This window comes from Capricornis sumatraensis, chromosome 7 (genome assembly GCF_032405125.1).
Source record: "Capricornis sumatraensis isolate serow.1 chromosome 7, serow.2, whole genome shotgun sequence".
NCBI classification, from domain to species: Eukaryota; Metazoa; Chordata; class Mammalia; order Artiodactyla; family Bovidae; genus Capricornis; species Capricornis sumatraensis.
Window position 1 is genome coordinate 72313778 of NC_091075.1, and position 18168 is coordinate 72331945.

Here is an 18168-nt window from a genome sequence, read left to right on the forward strand (position 1 = left end):
TGGGGCCATGTGTGCCCATCTCTCTTATTTTTTAAAGTTTGTTATGATTAGATCAACTGTTGTTTAGCCACTAAGTTGTGTCTGACTCTTTTGCAACCCCATGGACTGTAGCTCACCAAGTTCTTCCATCCAAGGGATTTTCCAGGCAGGAATACTGGAGCGGGTTGCCATTTCCTTCTCCAGGGGAGCCACAGCTCCTGCCATGTCTTCCATGTTGCAGGCAGATCCTGTACTGTCTGAGCCACCAGGAAAGCCCTGTATCAGCTATGAGCTTTTATAAACATAAACACTTGCAAGTAAACACTAATCAATTCACCACCTTAAGGTAGTGATTCTTCTGATGTCCTTGTGTCCTTTCCAGGCTGTAAAACAGAACATCTAGATATGCTCTATCTGATCTGATTTCAGAACACAGGCCTGGGGGCAGGAGTTGGTGGGGGACGGGAAGCCTGTGGGGAGAGCAGTCAGGTAGAAAACTCACTGATTCAAAATAGCGAGGTTCATAGTCTGGCTTCATCCCTCATCACCCTTTATCACTGGGACAAATCACATGAACTTTCCCAAGTACAGGCTTTCTCCTCTAAAGGAAGTATAACATGCCTAATTTCCAGGGAGGATTAGTGGTAATATGTAAAAGTATAGTTATTTTTATAATCTATAATTTTCCCTGGTTAGTGCTTAATTGAGGCACACAGCCCATTGGCTTTCTCCGTGTTTCACCCCGCCCTGTTGTAAATGCACACGCACAGTGTCTCCACCAATGTGCGTACTTTAGCATTCTTGCGTCACAGATCAAAAGGTTAAAATAAATTTTCTTCTTAGAAGTACCAGAAGGCATGGCCATTGCTCTGACAGAGAGCAGCTGCATAAAAGAATAATGGCAACAACAGTGACAATGACATTTCTTATGTGTTGAACTAAGCACTCTTCACGCCTCAGAGCAGAATTTCCCAGCCTCGGCACTACTGACATCAGGGCCAGACCCTTCTTTGCTGCGGGGCCGGCTGGTGCCTTGTAGGATGTAGAGCAGCTTCCTCTCTCTCGGCTAGATGCCAGTGCTGACCTCTCCACCCCACCCAACTCGTGATGGGACCCCAGAAACACTTTCAGACATTGCCAAATATCTGCTGGGGGCAAAACCACACCCCATTGAGAACCACTGACTTAGAGCATTTAATATTCACAGCAAAAGGCAAGGCTAGAACAATTGGTGTTTCCAGCTTGGAAGTGAAGAAGTGGAGCATCTGAGCAGCTAAGTGAGGGAGCAGAGCCATCTGGACCCCTTCTGCCTACAAAGCTGGAGAAGCATTGCTTGGACCATCTCTGGTCTCCTTTGTAGAGGCCTGGGGAGCGGGGAGGGACAACGGGAAGAGCAAGGTGTGCTTTCAGGAACAGAGAGAACTGGTTCCGATGTCAGTACCTTCCCATGCTGGTGATGGAGGTAGACACATCCTGCCCAGCCCAGGGCAGCCAGTGAAGCCTGGAGGGACCAAGGCGAAGAGGTGTCCTGGGAGCCGAGATGAGAGAGCAAGCAGCTCAGGCAAGAGAGCTAGCTACGGTGTTGAGTGCTGCTCATCACCTGATTTGGGGAAACTTAGCTCAGAGATCTGGCCACTGAGGAGGAGGCCCTGGGTGACCCTGCGAATTTAGTCAAGAGTTTCTAACAGGGCTTCCCTGGTGGTCCAGTGCTTAAGAATCTGCCTTGCAATGCAGGGGACTCTGGTTCCATCTCTGATGTGGGAAGATCCCACATGCCTCAGGGCAACTAAGCCTGTACACCCTAGAGCCTATGCTCCCTAGAGCCTGTGCTCAACAAGAGAAGCCACTACAATAAGTCCATGCACCACAACCAGAGAGTAGCTCCACTCGCCACAATTGCACAGCCAAAAAGAAACCAATATTTTTCTAAGTTCTAACAATCTGTATTAATATATTATGAAGGTCATGTATATGCTATTATTATTTTAGATTTAAAAAAATTTGCATAGGAAGGTCAGGTTTAACTCCATTAAAAGGATTTCTAATTCCAGTTATGGAGTAAAATAGAGCATCACCTTATGATAAAAGTTCTGCAAAAGAGACCAAGGATTCTGAGCCCTCCTGCTTTGAAACAAGCTTGAGATCCTGGTAATGCTTAAAATTCTCCAAGCCAGGCTTCAGCAATACGTGAACCATGAACTTCCAGACGTGCAAGCTGGTTTTAGAAAAGGCAAAGGAGCCAGAGATCAAATTGCCAACATCCATCAGATCATTGAAAAAGCAAGAGAGTTCCAGAAAAACATCTATTTCTGCTTCATTGACTATGCCAAAGCCTTTGACTGTGTGGATCACTATAAACTGTGGAACATTCTGAAAGAGATGGGAATACCAGACCACCTGACCTGCCTCTTGAGAAATCTGTATGCAGGTCAAGAAGCAACAGTTAGAACTGGACATGGAACAACAGACTGGCTCCAAATAGGAAAAGGAGTACGTCAAGGCTGTATATTGTCACCCTGCTTATTTAACTTCTATGCAGAGTACATCATGAGAAACTCTGGTTTGGAAGAAGCACAAGCTGGAATCAAGATTGCCAGGAGAAATATCAATAACCTCAGATATGCAGATGATACCACCCTTATGACAGAAAGTGAAGAAGAACTGAAGAGCCTCTTGATGAAAGTGAAAGAGGAGAGTGAAAAAGTTGGCTTAAAGCGCAACATTCAGAAAACGAAGATCATGGCATCCGGTCCCATCACTTCATGGGAAACAGTGTCAGACTTTATTTTTCTGGGCTCCAAAATCACTGCAGATGGTGATTGTAGCCATGAAATTAAAAGACACTTACTCCTTGGAAGAAAAGTTATGACCAACCTAGATAGCATATTCAAAAGCAGAGACATTACTTTGCCGACTAAGGTCTGTCTAGTCAAGGCTATGGTTTTCCCAGCGGTCATGTATGGATGTGAGAGTTGGACTGTGAAGAAGGCTGAGCGCCTAAGAATTGATGGTTTTGAACTGTGGTGTTGGAGAAGACTCTTGAGAGTCCCTTGGACTACAAGGAGATCCAACCAGTCCATCCTAAAGGAGATCAGTCCTGGGTGTTCATTGGAAGGACTGATGTTGAAGCTGAAACTCCAATGCTTTGGCCACCTGATGTGAAGAGATGACTCACTGGAAAAGACCCTGATGCTGGGAAAGATTGAAGGCGAGAGGAGAAGGGGACAACAGAGGATGAGATGGCTGGATGGCATCCCTGACTCAATGGACATGGGTTTGGGCAGACTCCGGGAGTTGGTGATGGGCAGGGAGGCCTGGTGTGCCGTGGTTCATGGGGTTGCAAAGAGTCGGACATGACTGAGCAACTGAACTGAACTGAGATCTGGGAACAATAACTTAGTGGGAGATAGGCATTTGACTGAGGGAAGAACAGGTCTGTGCTTCCCACACAAAAAGGGGTACAGCCATCACCATCAAATCTCCAGAACCAGACCAGGAGGTGAAGGCCTATGGCCGTGAGACAGCCATCGGCACAGAGGATTCAAAGGCTGACCCTGCCTTGGAAATTTCCAAATGTGAGACAGCTGAGGCCCACTTTCTATAATGAAAGGGGAGAACTGTTCTCTCGAGCCAATTATAGAACACATGATAATGGTAAAAATGTTCCTTTTCACCTTGTTAAATTGTGAGGTAACTTCCTTTCTGATTGCATGATTAACCTTGGAATGACAGTATTTTTATGAGATATTTGATACAAAGTGTCCCTTCTAATAAATGGTGGCATAAAATGAGCCTAGGGTAAAATGGCTTGAGGAAAACTGTTGACCTTGGGTCCACTGCAGATTGCTGCCTGGGACACAGAGTTCACCCACAATAACACAGTTATCATTACAGTTAGTGCCTTCAAGGGGTCCTAAATGATTCTGTGGGAGTAGTGGGTAACTGCCTTTGAGTGTTTTCTATTTTCTTTTTTTTTAATTGCAACAAAATTTTTCCTCTGCAAATCCTTGTTCCTGCTAACTGAAAAGTAATGGTCTTTCTGGGGGGGGAAAAAGGCATTGTTCAAAATGAATTTCTCTGCTGCTATCACTTTACCAACTCTGCTTCCAGTTGGAGTAGCCTCAGGTAGACGACCCTAGGGGAGCTGGTTCCCCAGAATTTCCTATTCATTCTCCAACTTTCACTCCATCGTCCGCCCGTTCCTACCAAAGAACAGCCCCACTCCTCCTTCCCGTGTTTTGTTTCCCGTGCTGTGGTGTGTCGTTTATGAGGTGCTTTGGCAAACAGGGTTTCCCACAAGTCAGGAGACCTCAGCCACTTCCTTTGACTGAGGTTGCCAGCATACTCAAAATAAAGGGAAAAAAGACCAAAAACAAAGTTATAAAAATTATGGAACAGCTGAAACATTTATCCTGTACAAATTATTACTTTCAGCATACATACACAAATGCTGTGCTACGCCGCACAACTGCACCTCGTTGATAGCATCTGTACATACTTGTGTGTGTGTAATCCTTAAAAATATAAATTTGAGGTAATTTGTGAATATGAGGCCAAAGGGCCTCGTTGGCTTCTCTCCCCACCCCATTCCTCTACCCACTTGGCCCAGCTCACATCTATAGGACGGTCGCTCTTCTCAATAAGCCTTTATACAGAGGAAGAGTATATACTTGTATTTTCCCACTTGCTAAAGAAGGACACAAAAGTCTGGAAGGTTGGGTGAGACTCCTAAGACTCCAAAGCTGAGTGGTGAGCAAGGAGTCAAACCAGTCTTTGTTCTCCAAAACTAGAGTTATTTCCACTGTGGGGTCTTCTATCTTCTTCCAAAATGCTTCCCCCAAATAATTCACTATGATTCTCAGCTTTAGAAAGAGGCAGATAGCATCCAGTGGCCCATAATTAAAGAATAAGTGTGTGTAACCTGCATGGTCCTGGAGGAAATTCAAATGAGGGTAGAAGGGCAGACAGACTTAGTCCCAGAGCACCAGACAGAGCACCAGGCTGGGCTCCCAGGACAGAGGCTCCCCCAAGGCCAGCAAACTGTTCTGTTCTGTGCTATGGGGACTCCCAGGCCATCCAAGCTCAGTAACATTCACTCATCTGACCAGTATTTATCATGTGGACCATGTGCTGGGTGCTGGGCAATAGTCTGGGGACTGAGTTGACTTAGGAATTCTCTCTGACCTCCAGGCACCCAAGGCTCATAGAAGAGACAGCAGGTACCCACAGGATACTTTAGGCCATCAAGCAATAATTTCAAACTAAGTCCAACAATATAATAAGGTTAAATGTCCAACAATAGAAATTCTTTGAATAAAAGAATCATCCCCCCCAAAGAGAAAGAATCATCCCATTGAATGGATTTCTATGCAAATAGAAGAATAGATGGTAGAATCATAGGTCTTTCAAAAAAATTATAATACAATTTACATATAACATTATATTAGTTTCAGATGTCTAACCAATAACTCAGTATTTGTATATACTTGCAAAATGGTCACCATAGTAAATCTAGTTAACATTCATCACCATACACAGTTACATTTATTTTTCTTGTGAGAACCTTTTTTTTTAATGAGAATAATTGCCTTTCAATGTTGTGTTGGTTTCTGTCATATAACAATGTGAATCAGCCAGGATATACATATGTCCCTATGTCCCCTCTTTCCTAAAACTTTCTCCCATGCCCCACCCCATCCCACCTCTCTAGGTTGTCACAGAGCACAGGTTAGGCTCCCTGTGTTATACTTCCCACTAGCTATCTATTTTGCATATGGTAATGTATAGGTTTCAATGCTTTTAACATCTACTCCCTTAGCAACTGCATATATGAGACAGTTTATTAACTAGAGTCACCATGCTGTACATTATATCCCCAGGACTCATTTATTTTATAAATTTAAATTTATACCTCTTCCCCCTTCACCTGTTTTGCCCACCTCCCTCCTAAGGTTTTATTAAAAAGTTGAGTTCAAGTATTTTTAAGTGAATAACACATTTTTATAATGAAATGTAGGGACTTCCCTGGTGGTCCAGTGGTTAAGACTTTGCCTTCCAATGCAAGGGGTGTGGGTTTGATCCTTTGTCAAGGAGCTAAGATTCCACATGCCTCATAGCCAAAAAATCAAAACATAAAACAGAAGCAGTATTGTAACAAATTCAATGAAGACTTTAAAAATGGTCCTCATCCAAAAAAAAGTATTTTTTAAAAAACGGGATGAAGAACATGTTCTCTATGTAGACCTAAAATATAGGTAATCTAAATACAGAGAAAATACAACAAAATATTAGCAGAAGTAATCTTTGAGTGGTGGGATTATGCATGGTTTTAATGGATTTCTAATGGATTTCTAATTTGAGTTTATCTGTGCTTTCAAATTTAATTTTAAAAAAAATGTTCTACTCCTGTAATAAGTAAAAACCCAGTAAAGTTCAGCTTGGCTATATTCACAAAGAACATCAGAAATCACAAAGGAACGCTTATTGTAACATCCAGCAAAAAAGAATCATAAGGAAATTACGTAAACAACATGCTTTCTACTTCACATTTTAAAATAATAATAAAATGGGGGGGAAAAAAATCAGACCTCGAAGGACTAGAGAGAAATATGCTAAAATGTGGCAGATGTCTTTGAAAAGTAATTTTTTAATCTCTTTTTCATGCATTTTTTCAAGTTTTCTACAATAAGCATGAATTGTTTACACAGTGTTAGAAATTAGACAGTAGGTGATTAAGCAGATACAAACTATAGGACTACATGTGTGAGTTACAGCAAATATTTGTGTTTCCTGGCAGCATAAGGGGCCACTCAAGGATGGCAATATTTTGGCCTCTGACTCCTACAAAAAGTGGATTTTTCCACCCAAAAGAGATTGAAATGCCCCCACTTACCCACACACCCCCACCTCGTTACCAGAGCACACCAAAAATGCTATTTTAGAATTATTTTGGCAGAGGTGAGAGGCCTAGGAATGCAGAGACACAGAGTAAGTCAGCTGGGGCAGAGAGACAGCTGTAGCAACACAGCCATTTCTACTCAACTGCAAGGCCAAAAGACAGCCTTTCGCATATCATGGTGAGGCAAGCCAAGCCTTCCAAAGAAAACACTGCTGACAACTCAGTACCTGAAGACTGGATTCGCAAGAAAGCCAAGTCAAAGAACTTTCCACAGTGAGTATTTAAAACCCTGATGTTAGATGAAGTCCATCTGATGGTGTTTATGACCTGACACAAAATGCTATCTACAAGCAAGTCCCTGAAACTAAAACTAAATTAATCTAGGCTGGCCCAGGCCAGTGTTTTGGAGTATCCATTTTTTTCCCTAGGGAGGGGCACATGGAGATGATGCTTCCTCTAAACTTCAATTATTTTCAACAAACCTGTTGTCAGCTTCATAAAGTTCTTGAAATAAAGAACCTCCTTGGACTTCCCTGCAAGTCCAGTGGTTATGCATCTGCCTGCCAAAGCAGGGGACGTGGGTTAGATCTCTGTTTCAAGAAGATCCCACATGTCACAGAGTAACTGAGCCCAGGCACCATGACTACTAAGCCCACGTGTCCTAGAGCTCATGTTCCACAAGAAAAGCCATCGCAATGAGAAGCCTGTGTAATGCAAGCAGGGAGCAGCCCCAGCTAAAGAAAAGCTCTTCATAGCAACAAAGACCCAGTGAAACCAAAAATAAATAAATAGATAAATAAAATTTTAAAAAGTTTCCTTGTTTCAAAAAAATAATAGTAAAGAAAAAGAACCCCCTCAACAATAATTATGGTTGCTGTGGGCACTCTATCTGATTTGTCCAAGGTTACTCAGCTAGTAAGAGAGAAAACTAGAACTGGAACCCAAATTGCTGTGACCTCAATGCCCAGACTTTAACCACCCAACTTTGCTATAAGGAATTTTTAAAATCTGTAACTCTCTACAAAATTCAGTGTTATGATTATTTCTGTCAGAATATAGATGTTATACATGATTTTTTTTCTTATTGGGAAAAAATAAATTAATATTTAAAATAAGCATATATCAATTTTTAGGTACTTTATACAAACTAACTCATCTACCCCATGTCCGAGGTCAGGGGCAGCAGACTAGAGTGCCAGGCTGTGACGGCACTGGAACGGCCGAGAGGAGCTACCCCGCGTCCGAGGTCGGGGCGGTGACCCTGAGCAGACACCCTGATCCCGAGGCCAGGGGCGGCAGCAGGGAGGAGCAACCCGAGGAGCGGTGGCTGCCCAGGCGCAGGAGGGCCTAGAGGAGCTATCCCATGTTGAAGGTCAGGAACTGTGGCAGTAAGGAGACACCCCTAGGCCAAGGTAAGGCACAGCGGCTGTGCTTTGCTGGCGCAGCTGTGAAGAGATACCCAATGCCCAAGGTAAGAGAAACCCAAGTAAGATGGTAGGTGTTGCAAGAGGGCATCAGAGGGCAGACACACTGAAACCATATTCACAGAAAACTAGTCAGTCTAATCACACTAGGACCATAGCCGTGTCTAACTCAATGAAACCAAGCCATGGCTGAGGGGCAACTCAAGATGGGTGGGTCATGGTGGAGACGTCTGACAGAACGTGATCCACTGGAGAAGGGAATGGCAAGCCACTTCAGTATTCTTGCCTTGAGAACCCCATGAATAGTATGAAAAGGCAAAATGATAGGATACCAAAAGAGGAACTGCCCAGGTCAGTAGGTGCAACTGGAGATGAGTGGAGAAATAACTCCAGAAAGAATGAAGGGATGGAGCCAAAGCAAAAACAATACCCAGTTGTGGATGTGACTGGTGATAGAAGCAAGATCCGATGCTGTAAAGAGCAATATTGCATAGGAACCTGGAATGTCAGGTCCATGAATCAAGGCAAATTGGAAGTGGTCAAAAAAGAGATGGCAAGGGTGAACGTCGACATTCTAGGAATCAGCGAACTAAAATGGACTGGAATGGGTGAATTTAACTCAGATGACCATTATATCTACTACTGCGGGCAGGAATCCCTCAGAAGAAATGGAGTAGCCATCATGGTCAACAAAAGAGTCTGAAATGCAGTACTTGGATGCAATCTCAAAAATGACAGAATGATCTCTGTTCATCTCCAAGGCAAACCATTCAATATCACAGTTATCCAAGTCTATGCCCCAACCAGTAATGCTGAAGAAGCTGAAGTTGAACAGTTTTATGAAGACCTACAAGACCTTTTAGAACTAACACCCAAAAAAGATGTCCTTTTCATTATAGGGGACTGGAATGCAAAAGTAGGAAGTCAAGAAACACCTGCAGTAACAGGCAAATTTGGCCTTGGACTGCGGAATGAAGCAGGGCAAAGACTAATAGAGTTTTGCCAAGAAAATGCACTGGTCATAGCAAACACCCTCTTCCAACAACACAAGAGAAGACTCTACACATGGACATCACCAGATGGTCAACACCGAAATCAGATTGATTATATTCTTTGCAGCCAAAGATGGAGAAGCTCTATACAGTCAACAAAAACAAGACCAGGAGCTGACTGTGGCTCAGATCATGAATTCCTTATTACCAAACTCAGACTCAAATTGAAGAAAGTAGGGAAAACTGCTAGACCATTCAGGTATGACCTAAATCAAATCCCTTATGACAATACAGTGGAAGTGAGAAATAGATTTAAGGGCCTCGATCTGATAGATAGAGTGCCAGATGAACTATGGAATGAGGTTTGTGACACTGTACAGGAGACAGGGATCAAGACCATCCCCATGGAAAAGAAATGCAAAAAAGCAAAATGGCTGTCTGGGGAGGCCTTACAAATAGCTGTGAAAAGAAGAGAGGCGAAAAGCAAAGGAGAACAGGAAAGATATAAGCATCTGAATGCAGAGTTCCAAAGAATAGCAAGAAGAGATAAGAAAGCCTTCTTCAGCAATCAATGCAAAGAAGTAGAGGAAAACAACAGAATCGGAAAGACTAGAGATCTCTTCAAGAAAATTAGAGATACCAAGGGAAAATTTCATGCAAAGATGGGCTCGATAAAGGACAGAAATGGTATGGACCTAACAGAAGCAGAAGATATTAAGAACAGGTGGCAAGAATACACGGAAGAACTGTACAAAAAAGATCTTCATGACCCAGATAATCATGATGATGTGACCACTCATCTAGAGCCAGACATCTTGGAATGTGAAGTCAAGTGGGCCTTAGAAAGCATCACTACGAACAAAGCTAGTGGAGGTGATGGAATTCCAGTTGAGCTGTTTCAAATCCTGAAAGATGATGCTGTGAAAGTGCTGCACTGAATATGCCAGTAAATTTGGAAAACTCAGCAGTGGCCACAGGACTGGAAAAGGTCAGTTTTCATTCCAATCTCAAAGAAAGGCAATGCCAAAGAATGCTCAAACTACCGCACAATTGCACTCATCTCACATGCTACTAAAGTAATCCTCAAAATTCTTCAAGCCAGGCTTCAGCAATACGTGAACCATGAACTCCCTGATGTTCAAGCTGGTTTTAGAAAAGGCAGAGGAACCAGAGATCAAATTGCCAACATCTGCTGGATCATGGAAAAAGCAAGAGAGTTCCAGAAAAACATCTATTTCTGCTTCATTAACTATGCCAAAGCCTTTGACTGTGTGGATCACAATAAACTGTGGAACATTCTGAAAGAGATGGGAATACCAGACCACCTAACCTGCCTCTTGAGAAATCTGTATGCAGGTCAGGAAGCAACAGTTAGAACTGGACATGGAACAACAGACTGGTTCCAAATAGGAAAAGGAGTACGTCAAGGCTGTATATCGTCACCCTGCTTATCTAACTTCTATGCAGAGTATGTCATGAGAAACGCTGGCCTGGAAGAAACACAAGCTGGAATCAAGATTGCCAGGAGAAATATCAATAACCTCAGATATACAGATGACACTACCCTTATGGCAGAAAGTGAACAGGAGCTAAAAAGCTTCTTGATGAAAGTGCAAGAGGAGAGTGAAAAAGTTGGCTTAAAGCGCAACATTCAGAAAACGAAGATCATGGAATCTGGTCCCATCACTTCATGGGAAATAGATGGGGAAACAGTGGAAACAGTGTCAAACTTTATTTTTTTGGGCTCCAAAATCACTGCAGATGGTGACTGCAGCCATGAAATTAAAAGACCCTTACTGCTTGGAAGAAAAGTTATGGCCAACCTAGATAGCATATTCAAAAGCAGAGACATTACTTTGCCGACTAAGGTCCATCTAGTCAAGGCTATGGTTTTTCCTGTGGTCATGTATGGATGTGAGAGTTGGACTGTGAAGAAGGCTGAGCTCTGAAGAATTGATGCTTTTGAACTGTGGTGTTGGAGAAGACTCTTGAGAGTCCCTTGGACTGCAAGGAGATCCAACCAGTCCATTCTGAAGGAGATCAACCCTGGGATTTCTTTGGAAGGAATGATGCTGAAGCTGAAACTCCAGTCCTTTGGCCACCTCATGGTGGCCAAAGAGTTGACTCATTGGAAAAGACTCTGATACTTGGAGGGATTGGGGGCAGGAGAAAAGGACGACTGAGGATGAGATGGTTGGATGGCATCACGGACTCGATGGATGTGAGTCTGAGTGAACTCCAGGAGATGGTGATGAACAAGGAGGCCTGGCGTTCTGCGATTCATGGGGTCGCAGAGTCGGACACGACTGAGCGACTGAACTGAACCGAATCCTCCATAACAATCATGGAGAAATCTGACTATTATCCCCATTTACAGATGAGAAAACTGAGGTGCACAGACAACAAAAGCATACAGGAAAAGACAGAGCAGGATTTGAACCCAGATCTGTCTAATTCTTTGTCCATGCTCCCAAGAGACACCCCACAGCTAGTATTATATAGTCACACAAGCAAAGGTATGACCCACTAAGTGGTGAAAATATTTTCTCACCCCATCTTTAACTTAAGTGCTTTACAGGCAACAGGTTATTGGTTCCCAATATCCACGTATCTTTCCAAAACCTAATGTAGGTAGAAGGCTATGCATTGTGTGTGAGTGCTTTAGTAACTTTCTCAGGTTGAAGGCGTAAGCAAAGTACTACCATGCTGCCTCCAACTCCTGTTTCCTTCTTACTGGATTTTCCTTTTAAAAATTTCATTTGTCTATCCATTCCATCAGAAACAATTGTTTTGTCTTATACTATTGCCATCACAAGGAAGATTACAATTTAAAGAGAAAATGAAAGTAAGCAATCCCATGGTTTGCCTTATTGAAGTAGAAAAGCAAAATTATATGGGATGTGGGCAGGTATCTCAGACAACAAGTGATTCCTCAGTAATAGAAAAGGTCTGAGCCAGCTGGGGAATGAGAGTGACCACTGAGAACCAGAACTCTATCCACTCAGAAAATTCTCCTTTGCCTGCCCTGAGCATCCAGGTGAAATCTCAGTGGCTCTCACTGTCCCTTCAGTCTGCCAGACTGACCTGTCATAAAAACTCCTTTTAATTACTCTTTTTTGTATAATTTGCATTTTTGTTACCTTTGTGATTCTATCACATGATAACAATCTGATTTAAATTGACCTCTGTAATAAAACAAAAAATTATGAAACTATAATATTTCAAAGTGAAAGAAAATGTTAGTCGCTCAGTTGTGTCCAACTCTTTGAGACCCCATGGACCTTAGCTCACCAGGCTTCTCTGTTCCTGGGATCCTCCAGGCAAGAATACTGGAGTGCAGTTGCCATTTCCTTCTCCAGGGGATCTTCCCAACCCAGGGATAGAACCATGGTCTCCTGTACTGCAGGCAGATTCTTTACCGTCCAAGCCACCAGGGAAGCCCATAATAAAGCTGGGGAAAAGTTTAAATTGTCATCTTGGTATCATTTCACACATTCAAATATCAAAAAATTGAAAGTGACAGAGATACAAGGACACACATGCTCATAGTTTGTTGGCAGGAACTTGAATTGTTGCACAATTTTGGAAATTAATCTGGTAATATCTTTTAAAATTAAAAGTGTACATTTTCCTTCATCCAGCATTTTCACTTCTGGAAATCTATCTGCTAGAGATAAAGTTACCCAGCATATAAGGATATATGTGTAACAGTCATACTATGGAGTGTTAAGCAGCAATGTGAAAAGCGTGAGATCCACGCCTATTGATTTAAAGAAATGTCTACAATGTATTCATTAGGTGAGAAAAACGCGATGGGGGGAAAATAGATACAGTCTGAGGAGGGAGAGGAAGATGGAAGGGGAAAAGATAGGTAAAAAGAAAATCTGAGAAAAATATAACCTAAAGCCAAATGTAGACTAAATAGAAAATATTCCCTTAATTTCCCCATGGGTAAAGTGATACAGTAATAGTACTTGTCTCAGAGGGTTATAGTAACAACCAAATGAATTATTGTATTTAAAGAGCTTAGGACAGAGCCTGGCACAACTAGTAGTAAATTAGTGTTTTTTGTTATTTCAAAATTCTACCTATAATATTATTACAAAGATGCATATATTATATTGCATAAAGATAAACATGGGCTTCCCTTGTGGCTCAGCTGGTAAAGAATCTGCCTGCAGTGAGGGAGACCTGGGTTCGATCCCTGGGATGGGAAGTTCCCCTGGTGAAGGGAAAGGCTACCCACTCCAGTATTATGGCCTGGAGAACTGTGGTGTCAGAGAAGACTCTTGAGAGTCCCTTGGACTGCAAAGAGATTCAATCAGTCCATCCTAAAGGAACTCTGTCTTGAATATTCATTGGAAGGACTGATGCTGAAGCTGAAACTCCAATACTTTGGCCACCTGATGTGAAGAACTGACTCATTGGAAAAGACCCTGATGCTGGGAAAGATTGAAGGCAAGATGAGAAAGGGATGACAGAGGATGAGATGGATGGATGGCATCACCGACTTGATGGGCAAGAGTTTGAACAAGCTCTGGGAGTTGGTGATGGACAGGGAAGCCTGGCATGCTGCAGTCCACGGGGTCACAGAGTTGGACACGACTGAGCGACTGAACTGAACTGAAAGATAAATGTGACAGAAGATAATATGGATGCATGAAACATTGTTTTGATTATGTGATAGGACTGTTGGTAATCTTTATCTGCAATTTTATTTTTTTAATGTTGCTTTTGCTATAGCCATTCCATTCTCCAGGGGATCTTCCCAACCCTGGGATCAAACCCAGGTCCCCTGCATTGCAGGCAGACTCTATACCATCTGAGCCACCTCTAGCTTTTTTTTTTTTTTTTTGCCATAATGTTGGGGGTAGGGAGAGTGAGTTCATCTCTAAGTCTCCTTACTTGAAAGCAGAACAACATCTCTTCCATGAAGGCAAAGAGGTATGCTCTCCTATCCTATTTTTTATAGTTGCCATCAAATAACTGCTATCAGTGTTTTATTTCCGAAGTTTAATCCACAGAGAATGCGTTCCTTTGACTACAGCAATTGTCTTTTTAGAACCTAACATGGAAACACTTTTTATGACAAAGGATTTTTGAAAACTCTTGCAAAAAGGCATAAAAGTTAAATCACACTTACTTATGCTTTTAATAAATAAATGGCTTTTATTGAAAAGAATTAACTTTTGTGAAATCAGAACTGTGCTGGACAGCCAAGGTAAAGACTGACCATCTGTCTGGGCAAATCCTCCTTTAAGTGTTCATCCTCTCATCTCAGTGGAAGCACTCAGCGTTACCCTCTTCATAAATCTCCATATATTTGAGGACGCCCTTCAACTTTATCTGTTTTGAATGGAGTGGCCACATTGTGCTGGCTATGGTCCAATCTCTCCAGAGACCAGCCAAGAACATAAAACTTTGGAAAAGAGCCTGGCAGATGCCAAGTCCAGAGAAGGATCGTTTCCTGAGACTTGTGTGTCATGTTCCTATAAGCATAAATCACTGTCTCCCTGCCAGTCAAGGGATCCTCTCTCAGAGGGATCTTCAAACTCTGAAAAGCAGAAGGCACTAAAGAGTTAAGAGCGTTTCTTTGCTGCTGGAAGAACTGGCTCTAGAGCTAGGAAGGCTAAACTATAAATCTTTGGCAATACAGTTTTCTCTACGTCATTTTCCTCTGGGAGTAGATGAGAAACAGCTGGATGTTTGGATAGAAAAACCACTGGAGAAACTCACATTGGTTAACAACACTTTTCCCAAACCTTCACGTGGCCGATTCCTTGTCATTCTGGTCTTGGCTCCATTGTCACCACCTCAGAGTCCCTTTTTCTGATACTCAACCCCACCCTGTCCTCTTAAATATATCACCTTCTTTCTCTATGGCACTTACCACCACTGAGAATTATCTTATTTATTTTGTTATCTCTCTTCCCACAAAGTACTGAGCACAGAGGTCTTGTCTGGCTTTTCACTGCTGTGTCCCAAGTGCCTGAAATGGTGCCAGCTCATGGTAGGTGCTCAACACTTAAATATTTGTTGAGTGAATTGAACATGAATGAATAATCATCATGTTTCTTCTATTGTCCTTCCAATTTTTCTTTCATGAGCATGGATTTTGTTTATCATAATCGTAACATTTATTCTCTTAAAAGAAAACATCTGCCTACCTGAATTCAAACTCCACTCTAAATACTTAGGAAATCTAATTAGTGTTGGCTCATTCGGGTTCCAGAAGATGGGGGATTTGTTTTACTTATTTCTGTGTCCTCAGCATCCAACAGAGAGCCTGGCACAAAGTGGAATGGGTGACTGTGTATTGATTACGTACCTGATGCTGTGCTCGTCATTTTCCTATTCATGATCTTTCTTTTCACATCATCATAACAGTCCTATTGTAGTTGGATCATAATCCACATTTTACAGATGAAAAACTGAGTCTTAGTAACTTCAAGTTTCAAAACTTGCTAGTAAGAGGCAGAGCGAGTGTTTGAATCCCCTAATTGCTGCACCTTCTAGTCTCCCAAATTCCCACAATACAAATTAACTCAGCAAAAGTTTTGTCTCTTAGGAGAGGCAGTGAAATCAATGGTGGGTTTTTTTCCCTATAATCTACACGCTCTAATTTTAGCCAGATTGCCAGTATATCCAGGACAGGGCCAGGCACAGAGCAGGTGTTCAGTGAATGCTGGCTGGGTGCTTGGTTGGTGGGTTGGCTGGTTGGTTGGGAGGGAGGGCTTCTGAAGGATGACCATGGCACTGTGGAGTCAGGGAATCGGCTTCCTGCCTCTGAGAAATCCCGCTGGCATCACAAATGGCTTTCCTTGACGGAGGAGCATTCCACCATGTCTGTAGGCATCTCAGCATTTCTTCCTGGCATTCGTAGAAATGGACCCTAAAGGAGTCAGGTCAAAGTCCTCGTTCTCTCAGGGTTTGCTTTCCCACTAGCCCCTGGATGGTTTCACACTGTGACCTGCTGGGGAGAGAAGAGGGAGGAAAGGGACAGAGAAACACTGGAGTATGGGGTGAAAACTCCCTCTCTCCCACGACTGCCTTTGCTTAGATCCCTGAGATAGGTTCAAGGTGTGGGTGGTTAATAAGCTTTTACGTGATGCCTGTAAAAACTACAAGTTTGCTCTCCTTAGGAATAGGCATCTCGTTTGAAGTGCTGTGGAAATTCATCTTTCAACCACCCGTTTTCTCTGCAGGTCTGAGCTGGAAGGGATCATAGCTATTTTATTCAATTGCTGTGGAACCAACTCCACCACAGTGCCTGGGCACACAGGAGGCATGCAATCATATTTGTTAATTTATACATTTGATACATATTAATTGAATGTAGGTCAACAGTACTTTATTTGCAGTTCCAAATTCTAAGAAGCTCTGAAAACCAAAAGATTTTCTGAAATTGACAGTAAGTTCCTTTGACAGTGACTCCTGACCTAAACAAGAGTGAGGCTACTTAAAGTCTTCATCGATTTCCTTTAATGTGAACACTCATATATTCTGCACCTTTCCCAGCAGACCTGTAAATGTGTCTGATGATAGGAGGCTGCCCCAGAGTCTTGGAGGTGTTACATAACCTAGGTGGATCCTATGACCTTCCTAAAATGTGAAAATTCCAAATTCCCAAAATACTTGGACCCCACAGGTTTCAGATAAGAGGTCTGGGATGTGTCTCTGCGTGGGTATGTATCAGGCATTGTTGGAGGGACTGAGAATATCATGATAGGTGGAAGAAAATCAAAGTCTTCACTCTCACAGAGTTTACTTTCCCACTAGCTAGGCAATAACGGGGAAGCAAACAAATGAGGTCACTTTTGAGAGAGATAACTCTGCTGAAGAGACTCTGTCAGGAGGATGGGATGGAGACGTGATGGGGTATCAGAGAACTCCTCACTAAGGAGACTTACACGAAGAGAAGGAAGCAGCCACGAGATCAGATCATGTACCAACCGAGATGTATTCTTAGAATAGGGACCATCAGGCCGCACCCATTCTTACCTCAGGACCTTTGCACTTGCCCTCTCTGCTGCCAGGAAAAAGCAAGCCACTTAACTTTTGTTTTCTTGCCTGTGTTTTGCTCATGGTTGCACATATCTATAAAGTGAGCTTCCCTGGTAGCTCAGATGGTAAAGAGTCCATCTGCAGTGCAGGAGACATGGGATCAATCCCTGGAAAAGGGAATGGCAACCCACTCTGGTATTCTTGCCTGGGAAAACCCACGGACAGAGGAGCCTGGCAGGCTACAGTCCATGGGTTACAAAGAGTGGGACACAACTGAGCAACTAGGCAGACTACTACATAAAGTGACAGGGTTGGCACAAGAACCAAGGCTTTATGATTTAAAGTCACATATGCAGTGAAAATGGACCCATCTTGAGAAGAGGTTTGGGGGTCTAGGTAGAAGTTCTCTATGAATAATAACATGCCACAATAGCTCATATGACACCACAGAGATCTCTCACTCCTGGCACTGAATACTCAGACCCAAGTAGCATCTGCCTGAGCCAGGAATGTAGACATTCCACAGAAAGCCTGGGGCCTGCCTAGTGTGTCTGCTGAATTGCTCCTTCCAAGTCCTGCACTCCCTCCACATGGGGCTTAAGTCTCCATAGATAAACAAACATGGCCTGGGCACCCCAAGAACCCTCAGCATTGTTCCCCAGCAATGGTGATGTCGATACGAAATATTCCTTCCTGGGAACCAACACCCAACTCACCCCAGACCATGTCTCCCCAGCCAAACGGATTGCTAGTGAGTGTCCAGTCTTGAATTCTTACATTATTATTGTTGCTGCTATTGTTGCTTTTCCCTTGGTCTCCTTGCTTAAGAGAAGGTAGGGACTGTTTTAGGGGAAATGCTTCCGCCTGGAAC